Below are 19,285 nucleotides of genomic sequence, written 5' to 3' on the forward strand. Positions count from 1 at the left end.
CCCCCAACATCCAAGGAAAAGGGCGGGGGGAATGAGGGAGAAGGCACTTTCCTGAAATCATGGCAGATAGCAGAGGAGCTATTGCTTCCTTTGCTATCTGCTGGAGTTTTTTTTTATTCTGACTGCCATCAGAATAAAAAAAGCAAAAAAACAACGGACATCATGGAAATGAATAGCTAGACTGCTATTGGCTATTTCAATTTGCAAAAGCCAATAGCAGGCTGGCTATGGCACCCACGCACTGCTGCTGCCAATCCGCAGAGGAGGACCTGATGGAGAACTTCAGGTCCACTGCTGCTGATTGACAGCAGCAGTTTGCAGGTGTAATAGCCAGCCTGCTATTGGCTATTGCAAATTGAAATAGCCAATAGCAGTCTAGCTATTTTTTCCCATGCTGTTTTTGTTAGTTTTTTTACTCTGCTGGCGGCCCCAATGTAAAAAAAAAACAGCAGGGAAAGGTTTACTCTGCTAGATAGAGCACAGTAAACATTTCCGGGATAAAATGTTTCTCTCCCGGGCGTCAGGGAGCCGCTATCTTATAGCAGGAGACTGCCGGAGCATCCAGGAGAGTTTGAGATGTCTGCAATGGTTATTGTTGACAATCCATTATAAGCTCACCTTTCATGTGGTGAGCATTAGTCTATTTGCTGGCCGTCTCTTTCAACACTTTCTTGGCCCCCTGCATGTGGTTTAATTTCAATTTCTAAGGACTACATAACACAATTTACATTGCAGCCAGCAAGTAGTGATGATGTCACATGTGGGGCATTCCGTGTACTGTTTGTGCCTTTTAATAGTCCTCCTCTTCAGCACCTCTGTAGAAAGCAGGCTTTGTGTCACTGGACTAAAGGATTCTTCTAAAAGTACAAATACAAACTTCAAGATGGTTCTGATTAAGGGCTAGTTCACACCATCTTCACCATCAGGCCGGAACACACTCGATCGCATTCCAGCTGGCTCACTTTGTTTTGTGGCGTGAGGGAGCGTGGCGGTCCATTGAACTCAATGGCACCGCAGCCATGCCCTCCAGCTGCACGTGAGTGTGTGGCACATTAGTGCCTGCGTTCCCATCCGGTGCAGTCAGAAAAACTAGTGCATGTACTATTTTTTCTGACTTCACCGGACCAGGAAGCAGGCAGTAATGTGCCACGCATTCCCGTGCAGCCAATCGCATTGCGGCCGGAGGGCGTGGCTGCAGTACCATTGAGTTCAATGGACCGCCATGCCCTCTCCCGCCCCAAAACAAAGTGAGCCGGCCGGAATGCGATCTAGTGCGTTCCAGCCATCATCGGGCCGTAACGCACTGAGGATGGTATGAACTAGCCCTAATAGAAGTAGGCTACAACTAATGGACATTGAATGTAGGAATGAATATATGATTTTGCATTTTGACCATAGATACACTTTAGCAGGTAGACTGTGTAAATCTAATTGCAACATTTAGCATTGACTGTACTGCGTTTTCCATTTGTAGCCTTCATTATATTTCAAAGGAATTTTCTCAGAATTTATATGCTTTTATAACTTTCATTGATTTCTTATGTACCAGAGGCTTGTGTGGCTTAAAGTGAGTTAAATTACATTTCTTCTTAATTGTCTACAGTTTAATTGTTCCTAATTGCCTGCAATTTTCTTTGAAGTTATCCATCCCAAGACAAGTGATTCTCTTTGCTCCTGCCAGTGCTTAACATTCGGCATTACAGGCTTCTCTAAATCAAAAGTTCACATCACTGTCTCAGTTTTTATTCTTCCACTTGCAAAATCTCTCCAGGTAACATTTGCAGCTCTTTATTTTTTTTTTTCTGCAGGAGGCTTTACAGTATACATGTGACAGTTATGCAACTAATAACAGACTCTACTATTTTAAAAATAATTATACTTCATTTACACAGTTTTCTTTGGAAAGCACTGACAAATTGCAGGATGCTCCACAACGATTAAATGCAGCAGTTTTCCTCTTCATTAAATCTCTTTTCCTCCTCACAAGAGAAAAATGGCTGCTATGCAAGAAGATAGCAAATAAATGCATTAAAGGGAATGTATAGTCTTTTCAATGTTTTTTAGAGTTACAAGTAAAAGAGATCAGACTGACATAAAAATTATTTTCAATGTCTGTTAACATTTTAAAGCATGAGTTCACTTTCATGTAAAGTGCACATATTCTTCCTGCCTAGGCCCTCTGAGGTCAAGTAACTCACCCTCCCTCATGCCTCACCATACTCATCTGTTAATGGTCATAGACCTCTATGGGTCCATCTATGGTTGATCTATGGGGACTGACTGCCTAGGAATGCAGCCACGGTATGGGAAGATTGTGGAAGGCCGCAGCTGCGGTTTGCAGGTATGTATGCGCCTATGGGTGGGGGAGAGTGGGTTACTTTAGGTGGCAGGGACTAGGCAGGAAGGATAGTGTACTCTATGTGAAAGCGCCCTTCAAGCCTATCTCCAAGCACACAAAAAATCTATCCTTGCAATAGGGCTACTCCTGCACTCCAAGAGGTAAGTGTGCATTTTTGTCTAGGGGCTGAAGTAAAGCCGATTGACTTACCTGATCCCTTCTCTTGCCAGCTCCCTCCAGGCTGCTAGACTGGTCCCCACAGCCTCTTCTCCCTTTCACTCTGGCGGTGTAAGGACCACTGACAGCAACACGTCTAATGCAGGTTCCATATATCTGCATTAGATGTGAGGACACCAAGGGATATTCCACCAGCTGGAGCAGAGGGGACTTTACTCCAGCTCCTAGACAAAAACAGTACTTAAAGGAGAATTATGCGGTGAGTGAAAAAAACTCATCCCCATAATTAAAGCCGACCTGTGACACTGAAGCTATCACAGGTCGGCTCTACTGATCGGGAAGTCAGTGAACACTCACTGCTGATCGTTGACTCTGCGATCCTCTCCCTGCAGAGAGCGGTGACTATCAGTCACCGCTCCCCGCAGGGATCCCCTCCTCCCCTCTCCATTTCTCCAGCGCTGACTAGAGGGACGGGCAGGGGGCGGGCACAGCTTGCTCTGCCTCTAGATAGACAGAGCCCGCTGTCAATCAGCCAGTGGGATGGTTCTCAACAGTCTTGTCAGGATCTGTTCCGGCTGCGCTTTGCGGGCAATTTGGGTCACCGCAGGACATGGTATGTGTCCTTCCGTGACCCTGAGGAGAACTATGGGCAAAAAAGGTTGTTCCATAGTTCTCCTTTAACCCTTGCATTAGCTTCACTGCAAGGGTAACTTTTTGGCTTGCCTGGAGATGAGCTTTAATCTTAAACCTCTTGAGTCCCTGAACCTTTTTCTCCCTAAATTCCCTTTACAGCAATGTCTTTGTTTTGGAGAGAACTCTTTTGTGCGCCTTATACCTTTGGCAAACACATGAACTAGCGATGTTCGAGTCGAACTCACGTTCAACTCGAACATGCAGCCCATCCCTAATCAGGACCGATGACAGAAAGCGATGAGGAGGGGCCCTGCACTGCCCTCTGGGTATTTATCGCTGCCACTCTCACAACGCACGTTCAGTGGTGAAGGTGGGATGAGGAAGCCGGCAGAGGTATCCCTCACACATCTGAGGTGACCCCACGGGCAGTCAGGCATATCATGGTGAGGGGGGTAAATTGTCGCCTCTGTATACTGACAGTGCTACTCTGCACATTACATAGCGGCACTGCCCACAGCGGGCTGTTACAAGTGATCTAGGAGGGGGAGTTCCGGGAAGTAACTGCTCATTAATATAAATCAAGGTGGAACAGTGGGAAGAGACAGGAGGCTTAATGAAAGTGGAAATGTGTACTACACCATTTGGGTCATTGCATCCTTTTGTTACTACAGGTCCATGAGCACTGTGCAGGGGCTAGAAATGCCCGCCATGCTTCCCCATTTGTTGTGCCCCTTAGGTTCCAACCATGTTTCTTGGAGAGAGGTCTACATGCTGCTGTGGATAGGCCTTGCCACAAGAAAAGAGATCACTGTTCATTGTAAGCTTTCCAACATACCACACATAAGCAGTCCCTTTTTCAGCTTTTTAACAGAGCGGTTATGTACATTTTTTTGTCCAGCGCAGGGTGACGGAGGAGTGTAACTCACACTAAGACCTCATTGTATATTGCGTATATACGCGTATATGCGTGCACTATTTGCAATCCCACAATGCATCATTTGGCCTCATTCACACACAACTCAAGAGTAAAATTGTATATTGCGTATATACACGTACATGCGCGTATGCACGTGCGTACACGCACGTATGTATACACATATACGTGCCTATATGCTTGCACTATATGCAATCCCAGAACGCATCATTCGTAATAGAAATTTCAATGAAGTGTACGCGTGTATGTGCGTATACGCGCGTAAACACGCATATATGTGCGTGAAATATGCTGCCCGGATGCATCTCGGTTCCATTCTGTTTTTGCGCATTTTTACGCTACGCAAATATACGGCTCCATACGCAGCGATGTGTATGGATCCATTTATTTGCATATGCTGCATATGGTACCATACGCGTACGCGCGTATTTGCGCTGCAGTGTGAATGAGGCCTAAATGCCGAACATTGCAAGCCCTTTGGCAGACAAATCGTTAACATATGTTTTTCAACTGTGTATTAAGCTGCTTACCTAGAGTTCTGCTTTAATGAGATCTATTCGATTAGACATTGCAGATACCACATGTGTTTCTTTTATGTGTTTGACTGTTAGGAATATTTTTATGTTACATTTTTTAACACGGGTTCATGATGTAAGAATATCTTGTTTGGGATTTGTATATGGGCCTTCTGGAAGGCTGTCTATTTCTTTTTCAAGTCCACATAAAAGCAATTGTCTCCCTAGACAGCTATAAAAAGATAAATGTGATCACAGGAATTCTTTAGATTTTTTTTTTCATTTGCTTATTATTCACTGTTTACACTCTTCAAAGCTAGCTGCAGTCAGTTTATGAGAATATTTCCTACCTAATTGCCACAGTCTAGTTTTCTCTCAAAACAAAAGAGGGGGTTATTGTTTGTATAATTCTGTAAATTCTATGTGTTTCCCACATCGTGAACAAATATGTAATCTTTACAAAACAAAGAACAATTTATATTATTTTGCTTTTAAAATATGACTCTTTTTTTAACAGGAATTGGCTCAGTTTGATCAACCTGCTATAGTAGTTAAAGGGGTATTAAAGTCTCAATGTTTTTTTACATATATCTACTGTAGCAAGCAGTAGATATATGCAAAAACATTTTTTTTTTTAAAAAGCAAAAGAGCTAAGTTGGCAAATAGGTAAAAACTTACCTGTGTCTGCGCCGCTCGCTCCTGGCTGTAGAATCCAGGAAGAAGTGTGTATGCGGACACCAGTGCTGGAGGGACTTTTGGAAACCAGTGGAAAGAAGATTTTTGGAACAAGAGGCATCGCATAAAGGAAAGTACTTAAAGCAGCATGGGAGTGTGGGGGGGCGCTTTTAATGTCACGTTAAGGCAAATAGTGCTCAGAGCATATCTAAACCCAAAAAACAAACATTTATTATATTTCAGATTACCAGTCCTTAGATGAGGGCGTAGCAGGGTGGTGTGCAGAAGTCGAACGGTGTGCGGAAGTCACACAGTTGAACGGTAACACCACACCGGTGAGTAACAGCCCAATAAGCAAGACAGCGATTGTTGGATCACTCACTCACTTCCTGGTTAGCTCCCAGAAGGTAAACACAGTGATCACTTGGTCGCTGCTTACCTCTGGTGCTGAGTAAACCTGCCAGAGAACGGCATTGCCCTCTGTACAGCGCCTTCAGTGGTTATCTTTGGGGAGATCTCCCGAGATTTGGGCAGCAATTTAGAATTTAGAGGGGTTATACCTATATATCTCCTTGTGCAGTCATGTGGTGAGCCATGCAGTGTGAGGACAGTGCATATGCTGGGGAGCCTAGGGAACGGTTCCAGAGGAGGAGGGATGGTATAGGGAAACTCTTGCAATCCCTGGAGGCTGCTTCAAGTCTGTTCCTGTTCCAGCCTGCACCTGGTCAGTGCATCTCTGTGTATACTTGCCAGCATAGCATCCTATCTGTGGCCACTTGTTGGATGTACTCACCTCTACATTAACCAATCCGCAGAAAGAAAACACCAATAGCTAGTTAGAAAATCTTTTCAGCATTTCCTGCAGCCAATGATGGTATCCAGGAATAAACAGTACTAGACAACAACAGATAAAAGACAGGCATGCCGAACTGCACAAATCATAAGAGTTATTGTATTAGTAAAAGTCAAATGCATGTATTGCACTTACAAAGAGTGCTGAACACATCGGCACACGAGAAGCATTGAAATACATCCTCATATCCTTCTCATCAGCTGCCTAAAAAGACACCTCCTCTCAAATTACACACTAGGCATTAAAGGCAGCTGGTCAAGTGTGTAGAACCAACCTCCATTGGTAACTTTCATGCTCCTGTGTTTTTCAATGGCACCACTGACATGTTTTGGGGACACAACCCTTATCAGAGGGGTGGTGGTGCATTATAGCAGCCCTTTAAAGAGCTACTACAACCTCCTATCTCTTAAAGCCAAGGAAAGTGCCATCTTGGTCTCTATTTGTATTGAGGTTGCCATGGTGCTGCACATGTGATCCACTCTGACACCAGTCATTTGAGGCTTGAAAGGTTAGTTGGGAGCTATAATAAGTACACTGGTAACATTGGGAGACATTAAATTGGTGGGTAAAGTTTGTCTTTAAAGTCTCCTAAACCCCCCACCCCCGTTGGCAGAGCGGCAAAGTAAGAGTACAAGGAATTCCAAACCAGACTTCAAAGGGCTTTTAATGCCCTTTACTCTTGCTCCACTGCTCTACCACCACTTAAAAATCACCTGTCACGTACCTTATGGAGCTTGACATGATGTTGGCGGCTTCTCTTGCAACTCTGGTCCCAGGAGGCCTGAGTATGGATGAAGGTAACCTGAGTCCCAGCGGGGCACGAGTGCCAGGAGATGGTTTAGATGCTGGATGTAAGTCCTATACCTGCTCCGCTGGGCAATTGTATAAAAACACACAGCAGAGAGGCATGCAGAGAAGAGTCGAAGTCAGCAATGTGCAGGCAAGAAGGTACCAAATCAGAAGACATAGTCGTAGTCCAAGGGCAGGCCAGGATCAGCAACATGCAGACAGGAGGCAGCAGAATAGTCAAACGAGCCGGAGTGAGGAAACCAGAGGATCAGCAGGGTCAGGAACAAACCGGATATCAACAACAGGAAGGCAACAACAGGGTACAGGTGCTGGAAGAAAAGGCACACAGCTAAAGAGTACTCAGCACTAGAGGCATGGAGAGGCTGGACTTAAATAGTGCGTTTGGCGGCCACAATACGTCGGAAATGCACACACGCATGCGCGCACATGCCGTAAAAGGCATACGCGCACACCCACGCACCTGCATGCGCAATTACCTACGTACGAGCGTCCTGACATCACCACTTGATGTTTACTAATAAAATAATTCACAATTCAGTGATCCTGTATTTTATCAATCAAAGTTGATTTACTGAAGGCAAATAGGCTATTCACTTTGCAAGGGAATATTTCCCATTATCTTAGTGAATGTGCTGAAAGAATACCCAATCATGTGCAATGAAAATAGAAAAAAAAATTTTTTTGCTTGCACATGATTGGATGATGAAAGTCAGCAGAGCTTTAGTTCATTCACCAAGTTAAGGTCAAATTCCCTTGCAAAGTGAACAGCCTATTTGATAGAGGCTAAAAGTCTTCACCACATTTAAAATGAAATGAAAGCTTTGTCTAGAGGTAAACCTGGCTTTTGTTTTAAAGCCAGAGACAACCAGGTACATAGCATATTCAGGAAGTCAGCAATGATAGCTACAGTATTTCCCTAAGTACAGGTTTCCTTTAAAATGTGAAGTTTCATTTCCTGGATCAGGCTTTTATTTGTTTGACCCGTCTATCAGACATTTGACAATAATTACGTATTCTTTGGAATTAATAGTTCTACCCACTCAAGTTTCTCATTCTTTGCTCATTTATTCCCCAAAACCTTTATGCCAGGGAAAATGTTTTAGACTTTGCAACATACTGTGGTTTTAGCCATTGTAGATTTTAAGACTTACTTAAGACCAAATTGTACAATTATATGATCATGGCTTTTTATGATTTTAAGATAGACACTTAAAATTGTGATGAATAAATGAAAGATGTTGAGTCAGGAACACTTAGGCATAAAATTTATGGAATCATGAAGATATTGCAGTAACTTGTGTGAATTTTTTAACAACCAAAAGTTCTCCGGATTCTGCTGATAACAGAAACCTAAGAAAACATCTTATAGCTCAGTTCTCTCAAATTAACTTACATGAATCAAAAATTGTTACCTATTGTCATATGTGTACAAACATTTTTGGACATGTTAATTTATGATCATATAAATATTGATAATATGTGTTTGGTGGTTATTTTCATAGCGTGGCTATTCTAAAAACTGTTGTCTTTTTATTTGTCAAAAGAGAACTATGGGGTAAGTGTGTTTCCCCATAGTTCTCTTAAGGGTTTACGGAAGGACATGTACTAGCGTCCTCCCGTGACCGAAAGCTCAGTATATCTTGCGGTATACTGAGACCCCCGCAGCCGGGGCGGATACCAACATTACTGTAGAGATCCACCCAGCTGCGTGAGTGACAGCGGGCTCTGACTATGTAGAGGCAGAGCCAGCTGTGCCCGCCCCCTCCCCTGCCCGTTTCTCCAGTCAGCGCTGGATGATCAAAGCGGAGAGGGGGGAATCCCCTCAGGGAGCCATGACTGACAGTCACTGCTCTCTGCAGGGAGATGATCGAGAAGTGAGCGAGCAACGGTATGTGTTCGCTCACTTCCCGATCTATTGAGCCGACGTGTGACAGTTTCATTGTCACATGCAGGCTCGAACTATGAGGATGAGTGGTTATCACTCACCTCATAGTTCTCCTTTAACACCTAGATGCCTGCAATTTATGGATAACACTCATCAGCATAGCTCCCTATTCAGAGATAACTTGAAAGTGATTCTAAACTGAGGAGTTAAAACTTTAAAATGCATTCAAATGTCCTAACTATTAACAGAAATGTATCTTATCTGTGTATCACTCAGCTGTAGCTCCTCAAATCATCTCTGAATTGGTGTTCTCACAATGAAAGTGGCAGGGTCTGCATCTCTTTAGAAGTATTGCAGTGGATGCCTAAAATTTGACTTGAATCTACATTTCTACACGGTATACATTGCATTGAATACAGATTGAATAGAAAGGTAGTTTTTTATAACATTAAATTATAAAATGGTTTGTGTAGCAATTTTACATGTTGTATTAATGTTGTTGTTAATGAAAATGCAGTTCTAAATCACTTCTATATCTTGCTCAAGCAATAGCAAAATTATACTCCAGCTCTGCTAACATCCAAACTTTATTGACTGCAAATAATTAAGTGATTAGCTTGCGGGCACCTTTTACTGCATATTCTTTGCTTTACTGCTGCCCGTCAATATATATTCAACTTTATTAGGATTGGGAACAGTGTACAAAGATGTTGTTCAAACCTTCTCTTCCAAATAGGTCAACAAGGTATTTCTTCATTTTTCTTTAAAAAGAAAAAAGGATAATCCGGTAATTCAAATGTGATAAATAAAAGAAATTCAGGAATCAGTCAAATGTAAGTCTATCTGTAACCTGTTAAATATAATTACATTGCTTGTAATGAAGTGGTCATTTGCCCATGAATACTCAAATATATGTAATTAATTTGCACTTCTCTCTTTGAAAACACACAATAATATGTATAATTAAGAGGTCTATTTTTCTCTCTACATAAATAAGCTAGTTCTGTAAATGAATAGGACAGCTAATCTTTGAATTTAAAACAAATAATGTCATAAATAATTTCTTAACATGATTAAAATCAGTGATAAAAGGCTAAAGAAACACCTTGACAAAATCAATATTAATTAGTAATAGGCCAGGATAGAAGCTACTCTGGAATTCTATCAAACTTAATGAGGTCAGTAAAAAATGCAATATGTTTTAACTAGGAAGAGTGTATTGTAAATTGCACAAGCATTGACAGGCTGGACTAGACCAAGAAATTGGTGTTACATTGAGGAAAATAATTGAACTCCTGTCTAGCAGTTCTGAATTTTCTTTTTTTGTATACATTCCCATACAACATTTGCTAACAGTGACCTAGTTATTCAGGAACCAAGAAATACAATCCTGGTCACCTCTCCTAATACTGCACCTCAACAACTTCCCTGTGTTCAAGATTTTGGAAGTCTACGGCAGAAATGGCAACTAAAGTTTAATCCAAGACAACCAGAAGCAATACTGTTACCAGACTTCCACAATCTACAATAATCATTTATTTTTGTTGAGTTGATTTTGAAAAAACTATATATAACTTATATATGCTATGTTGGTGAATCCATGTAACTATGGTAACAGTAACGGTATAGCAACAGAGCTTTTTTGGCAGAAGAGACTCACATAGGGGTCTATTCACGAAGCAGCCGAAGGATCTAGCCGTAGCTTCGGCCGATCCTTCAGCTAGCTTCGGCCCCAGGACCCCTTCGGTTCACTATAGCCCGTGCAGCTTCCGAACTTGGCCGAGCGGCTCAGTCGAGCCGAACGCATATGCCTCGGCTCGGCTGAGCCGCCCTGAAAGCCGAAGCTGGCCGAGAGCTCCGCACAATCGTTTTTTATTTTTCTACTTTTTTAACTGTTGCCACAGAGAGACCAAGCAGAACAGCCGAGCCGAATGCCGCTCGGCGGCATTCGGCTATTCACTCACTGCTGTTCGGCATCTATGAGAATAGACCGAACAGCAGCGAGTAGCCTGCCGGAGGTTCGGCTCAGCCGATCCAGATGTTGGATCCGCTGAGTCAAACTCCTTCTGCACTTCGGGTCAGCCGAACATGCTGAGCATGTTCGGCCAAACCGAAGCCACGCAAAGCCACCCGATGTACGGCTGATTTCAGCCGATATACGGCTGAAATCAGCCGTACCAGTCTGAAGTAAATAGTCGAACAGCGTTCAGCTCACTTCACTTTAGGTCGGTCATTTACTCGGCTGCCTACGGCAGCTTAGTGAATAGACCCCATAGTGTTTGCTATTAAAAAAACCTGCCTATCAGCATTTTTTTTAAACACACTTTACTTCCACTTTAGGGCAGCCCATTCAAGATGGAAGACATGTTTTTCTTTCTCATACTTTTGTTTATATTTGTTTAATAAATGTAATAAATATAAACAAAGGTGCTCCTGCCTAGCACAGAGGCAGCTAGAAACGGTTTATAGCAAGTAAACTTTTTGGCTGTGCTTTTATATTTTGCCTAGTGTCCTACTCCTGAAGGTGGTTTTATAACTCAGTGGTCAGAGATTCAAGGGCTCTGCTGTGGCCTTCAAAGAACACAGAGAAAATGATTTTTTAATGACAGTTTACCCCTTGCCGTCCGCCCATTGTAAAAATACAGGCGGACGGTTGATGCTTCCCGGCGGGTGGACATTTACATAATTGTTTTTTCTGCTTGCACACTCCCCCTAGCGGGCGACATCCCGCTGGGAATGTAAACAAACGTTAGCGGCTGTTACATAGAAGCATTGCATGACCCTGCAAATCCCCATCCCTCCTCTGCTGCCGGTTATCCCGGTATACCGGAGACCGAGAACACTGGCACAGCGGCTACTAGTAGAGAGAAGGAAAAGGAGGACAGTCCAGCATTCCCCCACCGCTGATCTCTCCTCTTGGAAGTGTGGAAGTATTACATCACTTCCGCCTTTAGCTGTCATTTCTCTGACTGCTAGCCAGAGAAGAAGCTGGTGAAGCAGATATCTGCTTCATTAGCTTTTTTGGGGGTCCCCAGGTGACATTAGGGGTCTTGGGGACCCCTGATGTCTCCATAAAGAGGACATGTCATTGTATGTTGGCTGGATTTTTAGCCCCCTATGTGATAGCAATCAAGTTAAGTGTAAAAAAAAGTCTCACATTAAAAATAAAAAATAAAATAAAAACCACCCAAAAAAGTTTTACGTTCCGCGACCCTGCGTGCACGCACTTATAAATGTAAATACGCGTCGATGCGCCTATCTGCGAAAACAACTATTACGCCACACATGTTACATATCGCCAGGAACATCGGAGTGTGAGCAATAATTCTAGGCCCATCAATCACTGATAACACTAAACTGATGAGCTGTAAAAGCTTTTAAAGTGTCGCCTATGGCCAATTTTAGGCATGGTAGTATTTTGCGATTTCGTGGGTGCGCACAATTTTAAAGCTAGACATGTTTGGTGCCTATTTACCCGACGTGATCCCATCTTTTATATTTTACCAAAAAATTGGTTAATAATAAATGTTTTATAACATGACGTAGGGAACATGTTTTTGTTTTAATGTTCTTTTTTCATTATATAGTAATAAATAAAACCCCCAGTGGTGATTACATAACATAAAAACAAATCTCTATCTGTCCCCAAAAAATGGTATAAAATTAATTTCAGTACAGCGTTGTATGACTGAATAAATGTCAAAGTACCGCAGCGCTGAATATTGAAAAATGGCCTGGATAGGAAGGGGGTTTAACACCCTGGTCAGCAAGTGGTTAAAGAGGAACTGACCTCTAGAAGCTCTGCCAAAAAGACAGGCAGAGGGCAAAAGACTATTCACCAGTATTGCCTATGTATTCCCTGCAGCTGATGTTTCCCCATTACTGACTTACCATTCCTTGTTCTCTACTGTGTCTCTGTGTGGTGGTGGCCATCTTGGTAGAGGCAGGGCTCTTTGCTTCCTAATGTCAGAGCATCCAGCAAGGAGAAGGCTAAGTAGCACACTAGCATTCAGAGGCAGCAATTCCTAATGAAGACAGCAATGCCTAACACTGCATAAATAGAGCTATGAGTCTATAGACACAGGAGTGCCTGGGTGTCCTCACATACTCGAAAATGCACTGTTATTTTTCAGGATAAATTCTAGACAAAAGGTAAATTTTTTCAGGGTACTGCTTTTGTCACAATTGCATTTTCTACATTTATAGTATAATATAACACATCTTCACTTTTCTAGTCTAATTCTACTTTAAAATAATGCTAAAACAGTTGCATATGCAGCAATATATAGAAATTGACAAAGATCCAATTCAATATGCTGTTATATGACTTTTTACTCAGGTATTCCTCCAGAAATGTAGACCTGATTATATAACCTGTTCACAAAGATGGGCCTGATCATATATACCTCTATGTAGGAAGGACAGGTCATTCAACGTGCCAGGATCACATGTCTAAACATGTAACCCCTGCAGGAAGCAATTCCATGTAAAACAGACCTGGTTTTGTAACCTTCCAGGAACACAAGCTTGTCATGTAAACTTTTAGGAACACAGACCTGGCCATGTAACCTTCCAGAAACACAGAGCCTGGTCATGTAGCCTTCCAGGAACACAGTAAAAAAAAGCCTGGTCATGTAAGCCTCCGGTAACATAGCATAGTCATATAACCCTTCAGGAGCACAGGCAGTGTCATAAAGCTTGCTCATTTTCATAGTTCAGAAACACAGGTCTGGTAATATAAATGGCCCAGTAATGCCTATCTTATCATGCAACACTTCAGGAACTTAGGTCTAAAAATGTAGTAAGTATAAGAATTGAGTTCTGGTCACTTTACCCTTCAGTGTATTAAAAATCAACCAGAACCTATTGGTTTGTATATTTGGCTTTCTGAGCAGGAGCCCTGCTTTCTAATTTAATCTGGAAGATTAAACATACTTGCTGGAGATTTCTAATAGTCTGTCATTGTGTTTTAATGCTTAGTAATGTTGGCTTTCATCTCTCTTGTCCTGGCTTCCATTGACATCAGGGCCATCATCTTCATAAAGTTTGCACAGATTATTTGGCTTCTACCTTCTTTGATCACAGACTGTATATGTATGAGCATCCAATAAGCTCCACACTGATTTATTTTACTACATTTACTGTACATTTTGTTTATCTATGCATAGCATTTAATTGGTAGTATTTGGTGAATATAATTTAGACTTTATATTATAATAATTTAATTTACTTGCCATTCAATAAGAGTCTTGTAAGGTACATAGAAATAAAAGAAAGGACATGTTTTACTTGATACTGTGTCCATACCATATGCCTATTTAGAGCAGTGTTCTTCATTACAAATTCCCAATGCATTCTTCTTTTCAAAAACTGAAAATAAAACAACCAGCAGCATATTGCCCTATGACATTAGACATAAAATTGGATACAGTTTGTAAGAAAAATACAATATCTTTCCACTGTTGGTGGTCTTTACTTCATTCAGTAGTGAGACTGATAGTGTAAATCAGTAATCCAGTTATGTACAACTGCTACATGATCCTCATTCCTCAGTTTGCAGATAATGCTTATTATTTGCAGACCATGCCCAAAGAATTGCTGTATTGTAGAATACTGTTGTAATTAGATAAGCAATGCTTTTCAGAACTTTGTTATGCCATAACAAAGTTGATTGGAGATTAAATCATCTCGTCATACTTGGATCAGAGTGGTCGAATGTTCTTGTCTTGTAAACTGTTGAAAGAATAAGTTTAAGTAACAAAACACATACTCTAGGCAAACTCAAATTTTTCCCATCTGACAAATTCTACATGTTAAAATACTAAAATCGAAATATGGCAATTTGCATTTTTTAGCAGGTGATTATATTAGAGATGCCCCAGATGTTTCCTACCAAGGGGGTGAGATAATCACTAGGGATGTCCCGATACTGATACTAGTATCAGTATAAGGGGCCCATACAGGGCATTTTCATGAGTACTTGCACTCGTGAAAATGCCCTGATACTAAAGGCTGATACCGTTTTTTTAAAATGTTAAAACCTGGTTAAATCTGTATTCATCTCTGGTGAGATCTGTATTCAGCTCTGGTGAGATCTGTATTCACCTCTGGTGGAATCTGTACACAACCTGGTGAGATCTGTATGCAGCTCTGGTGAGATTTGTACATAGCCCTGGAGAGATCTGTACGCAGCCCTGGTGGGATCTGTGCGCAGCCCTGGTGAGAAGCTGCCCTGCAACTGCATGCTGATGGGATTTTTAGCTAAAAGGGGTAAAGGTCCACTTTAAAGTATCCTTGTCTCCATGAAAAGTGCTGCTATATAGCGAAGCCTGTCATATTCCTGTCGACAGTGGTATCATAGGCTTTGTTTAAGTTTATGAATTTTCACAGCATTTGCTGAGAATGGTGCGTGTTTCTTTTAAAACACGTGGTGGCAGCTACTGTTTTGTATGTAAAGGGTTAACTTTTAGGGTTAACCAACCTTAGTGATGATCACTCTCAGTCTGCTGGCATGAGATTGTTGTTCCCTGTGCTGGGAAATCTCTTTGCAGGGTTGAGGCTTCGGAGTGGTATCGCCACGTCCTTGTGACGGCTCGGTCAGCCCAGAATTGCAAACAGTAACGTGTTATTGATGCACGGTGGGTTTGGACCGGCACATCCGTCACAAAGATGACCTTACTATTATCTCAAATAGATACTGTATATGTACTTTGACATTTGTGTTTTACTATGTGTTTTTTTCCCCTCTAGTTTCTTCTGTTACAAGTCTAAGAAATATTGAAAAAGCAAAACTTGCAGAAATCTATAATCACATGTTTCTATTTTGTAGATACATTGCTCTCACCTCTGTCATTGTATCTGAATTTCTGTAATGTTGCATATGCACGTTTGGTTGTAATGTTTTACTCGTTTTTAATAAAAATTATTTAAAAACAAAATATATATATATCTATACATTTTCCCTAATTTTCAGTCCAGGTGACAATGGTCACATTACTTTATAGAGGAAGCATCGGCTTATGCGGCTCTGCTCCTTCCGCTGACGCCTGGCTTCATTGGCACCGCTGATTCTCTCCCGGGGTTTTTCAAGTTCCCCCTTATGCCACCACCGGCCCTGGGAATGGTCACAAGAATATATACAGTATATAGACACACACACACATATACATATGCAGTCATGGCCAAAAATATTGGCACCCCTGCATTTCTGTCAGCGTTTATAACCCATAAATTATTGTTTTTCTAATGTGTGCAGGGTTATTTTATATGCATAACATAACAAGGGTTTTATGCATGTCTCTGTATCCTAATACCTTGTACCTGTTTTAATACTGCCCCAGACCAACATTGGATACATCAGTCAGGGGCTACAAATTCTTTGGAAAAATCAGGGGAGCACAGAACCAGATGTTCACAAAAAGCCCTCTTCAGGGCCTGGACATATTTAATTGCTTCTGGGAACCATTTGACCATTACTGAGGTCAGTCAATGAGGCCGGAAAAGTTGAAAAGTTAGGGATGAATCTTCTGTAGTGCCCAGTTGTACCAAGGAAAACTCTGGGTTTCTTGTTTGTAAGCGATGGCCATTCTTGAATGGCTTCTATTTTGTTTAATTGAGGTTATATGAATCCACAACCAACAGTATTGCCTAAAAGGGTTGTTCACAAAAGGATGAAGAAGGCAGGAGAAGTGAACAGTCTAGCCAAAATAGCTGATTTGCTGAAAATCCTGCAATTCACCTCACTTTCCAGTTCAGCTATGTTGTCCTAGATTGTTTACTTCTCCTATCTAATAACCCTGTAAGTATTTGGCTTAGTCTTTACCAAGAGTACATGTTTTTGGATTACCAGTGAAACTGCTTAATGGAGAGCATCCAATACAACCTGAACACGAGTTAAATACGATTCTCAGTCAGTGCTATGGATCACTATATTGTCTATGATTGCGGCAGCATTCTACTAGTGGGGTCTTAGGAGTTTGTGTATAGTTCTCTGAATGTGGTAGATACATTGTGTAACCCCAAAGCATCATTATATATTGAAATGAAGCCTCCAAGGTTACAAATGGAGCCTTCTTGGTGCTTTCTATCAGGGGAATCTGCCAATATACTTTTGTCAAGTCCAAAGCTGTCAGATAATGGCTGTCTCCAGTCTGTAAATGAGCTTGTCTAACTGGGGCAAGTATAAAATTTCATCACTGAATTAAGCTTGGAGGTTTTGTTACAACACCTCCAACTCACATCTGGTTTTGGGACTGGGCCAATGGGACTGGACCAGTCCCTATTGGACTCTTCAATTATGTCTAACTCAACCATTTTTTCACCTCATCACTGATGTATTTTCTCCATGCTTCAGGAATTCATTAGGGCTTGAGTTAAACATGGGATTCTGGTTCAGTAATAATATAATACTGTACAACTGAGGTCTAACCAGGTAATTCTGAAAATATATATCTGTTTCTTGTTAAGATTTTCTGGCTTCCTGCTGTTGGATACTAGATAGTGTCTCAGAAACTTTCACTTTAGGAACCTGAGGAGGTTCATTACACTCACGGCAGGCTACTAGGGTGGACTCTGCAGCTAGTGACATTCTTTCCAGGGCTTTAGCAGCTTGGCATGGTATATTCAGGGTTTCTCTTCCCCAGTTGATCACTTCAAAGGGTCCCTGGCACCCTGTTGAATATTCTTTGTTGGGTTGTGTCACAGATCAGCTGCAGAGCTGATCTGTGCTTCACTGGCTTGCATTTGTTTTTACCTTTCTGCTGCAGTGGGTCTGCTGGCACCTGTGGTTCTACTAGCATGTGGTCTGCTCTTGCTGCACTGACTTTACCAACACTCTGCTTCCGAGCCCCATGCGCGCTTTGTCTTTCACCTGACTTTCCATGGACTGATCTTTCATGTACCGACTCAGCTTAGTTCTCTTGATTATTTCTGATGCCTGCCCTGTCCTTTGGCCCATTTTCCGGATCTCCTTTTTTGTTTTGCTGCCATTCAGTCTTTGCCAGCACTGTCTTTTCCTGTGCATTCGGGTACTCTCCACACGAGCAGGGTGAACCTGGGCATCATGACCTGGGGTCAGCACACAGCACGCAAACTTCCGTGAGGGGATCCCTGGCGGAACACCGGCTGACCTACGTGTCCTGGGAATCAAATGCCACCTGCTCGCTTGTGGGCTCACATACCTAGTACCATGACAGGTTGCCTGTGTGTGATCTAAATGTTCTTTTACAATCGACATCACCACTGCAATCCTATCCTGCATGTGTGAAATATGTTAAATATGAAATATGCCCTCCCAACCCTATTGTTTTGAAACTGTATTGCATTGTAAATTGTATTTGTAACTGTACTGTCTCCACTATTTTATAAAGCGCTGAGCAAATTGTTGGTGCTATATAAATCCTGTATAATAACAATAATAATAATATGTTCAATTATGCTTTTGTTGGGTGTTTTCTCCCCTTCCCAGGTCTCTTTTTTTTTATTCAATAGATTTTTATTGAAAATTTTTCAAAAAATTTTTTTTTGACAAAACAAGCTTTGGTACAGGCAAAGCAAATAACCAGGATAAGGGACAATAATAAGTAACGTAAAGAAAATACATAACAAAAATAAATAAGAAAAATAAAATAGAAATACAGAGTAAGCAGCAATCATCACATATTTGACATATACATCTTGTGCCACATTGGTCAAAAAGAGATATTATCAGATCTACAATGGACAATTCAAGTCATTCAGACGTTGAGTCTAAAGAGGCTTTACATTATGCTCTTAAATTTCAAAGATAATTAGCCGAGTTTTGTTCCTCACACGGCCCCGATTAGGGTGGTCAGATTGGACCAGCAGATCCACGGGAGCCATTTTTCATCGAATTTGGGTAAAGATCCTTCCCTGAGTGCTATAAGTTTTTCGTGATGGTAGTGTAGTTTTACTATGGAAAGAGTTTCACCCATAGAGGGGGGTGTTACTGTCCTCCACTTCCTAACTATGCTGAGTCTGGCTGCTAATAGGATATGTATTGTCAGCTTTCTATATTTTGCTGGGATTTCTTCTATCCCCAAGGAAAGGACTGCCAGAGCTGGTGTCTGGGCCAACGGGGCCTCTATAATCGCTTCTATGGTCTGAAACGCCAATTTCCAGAACCCCCGTAGGTGTTCGCAGTCCCATAGAATGTGGTATAGGGTGCCCTCCATTCCGCATTCCCTCCAACACAATGGGGAAGCTTCCTTATACATCCTAGCCAGTTTGTAAGGTGTATAGTACCATTGTAGGGATATCTTGTAATGTACATCCCACATTTCTACGCATCTAGTGGTTTTAAGCGTACAAGATAATGCTTGCATCCACTGGTGTGCAGAAAAGGTGCTCTTAAGGTCTGATTCCCATTCTACAAAGGGTTTAATTTTAAGGAAGGTCAGTTTGTTAAAGAGTAGTGAGTAGAACAACGAGATTCCCCCTTTCTTAG

Source organism: Nanorana parkeri, unplaced genomic scaffold (assembly GCF_000935625.1).
Source record: "Nanorana parkeri isolate BGI_ZX_2015 unplaced genomic scaffold, ASM93562v1 scaffold934, whole genome shotgun sequence".
In the NCBI taxonomy this organism is placed as follows: Eukaryota; Metazoa; Chordata; class Amphibia; order Anura; family Dicroglossidae; genus Nanorana; species Nanorana parkeri.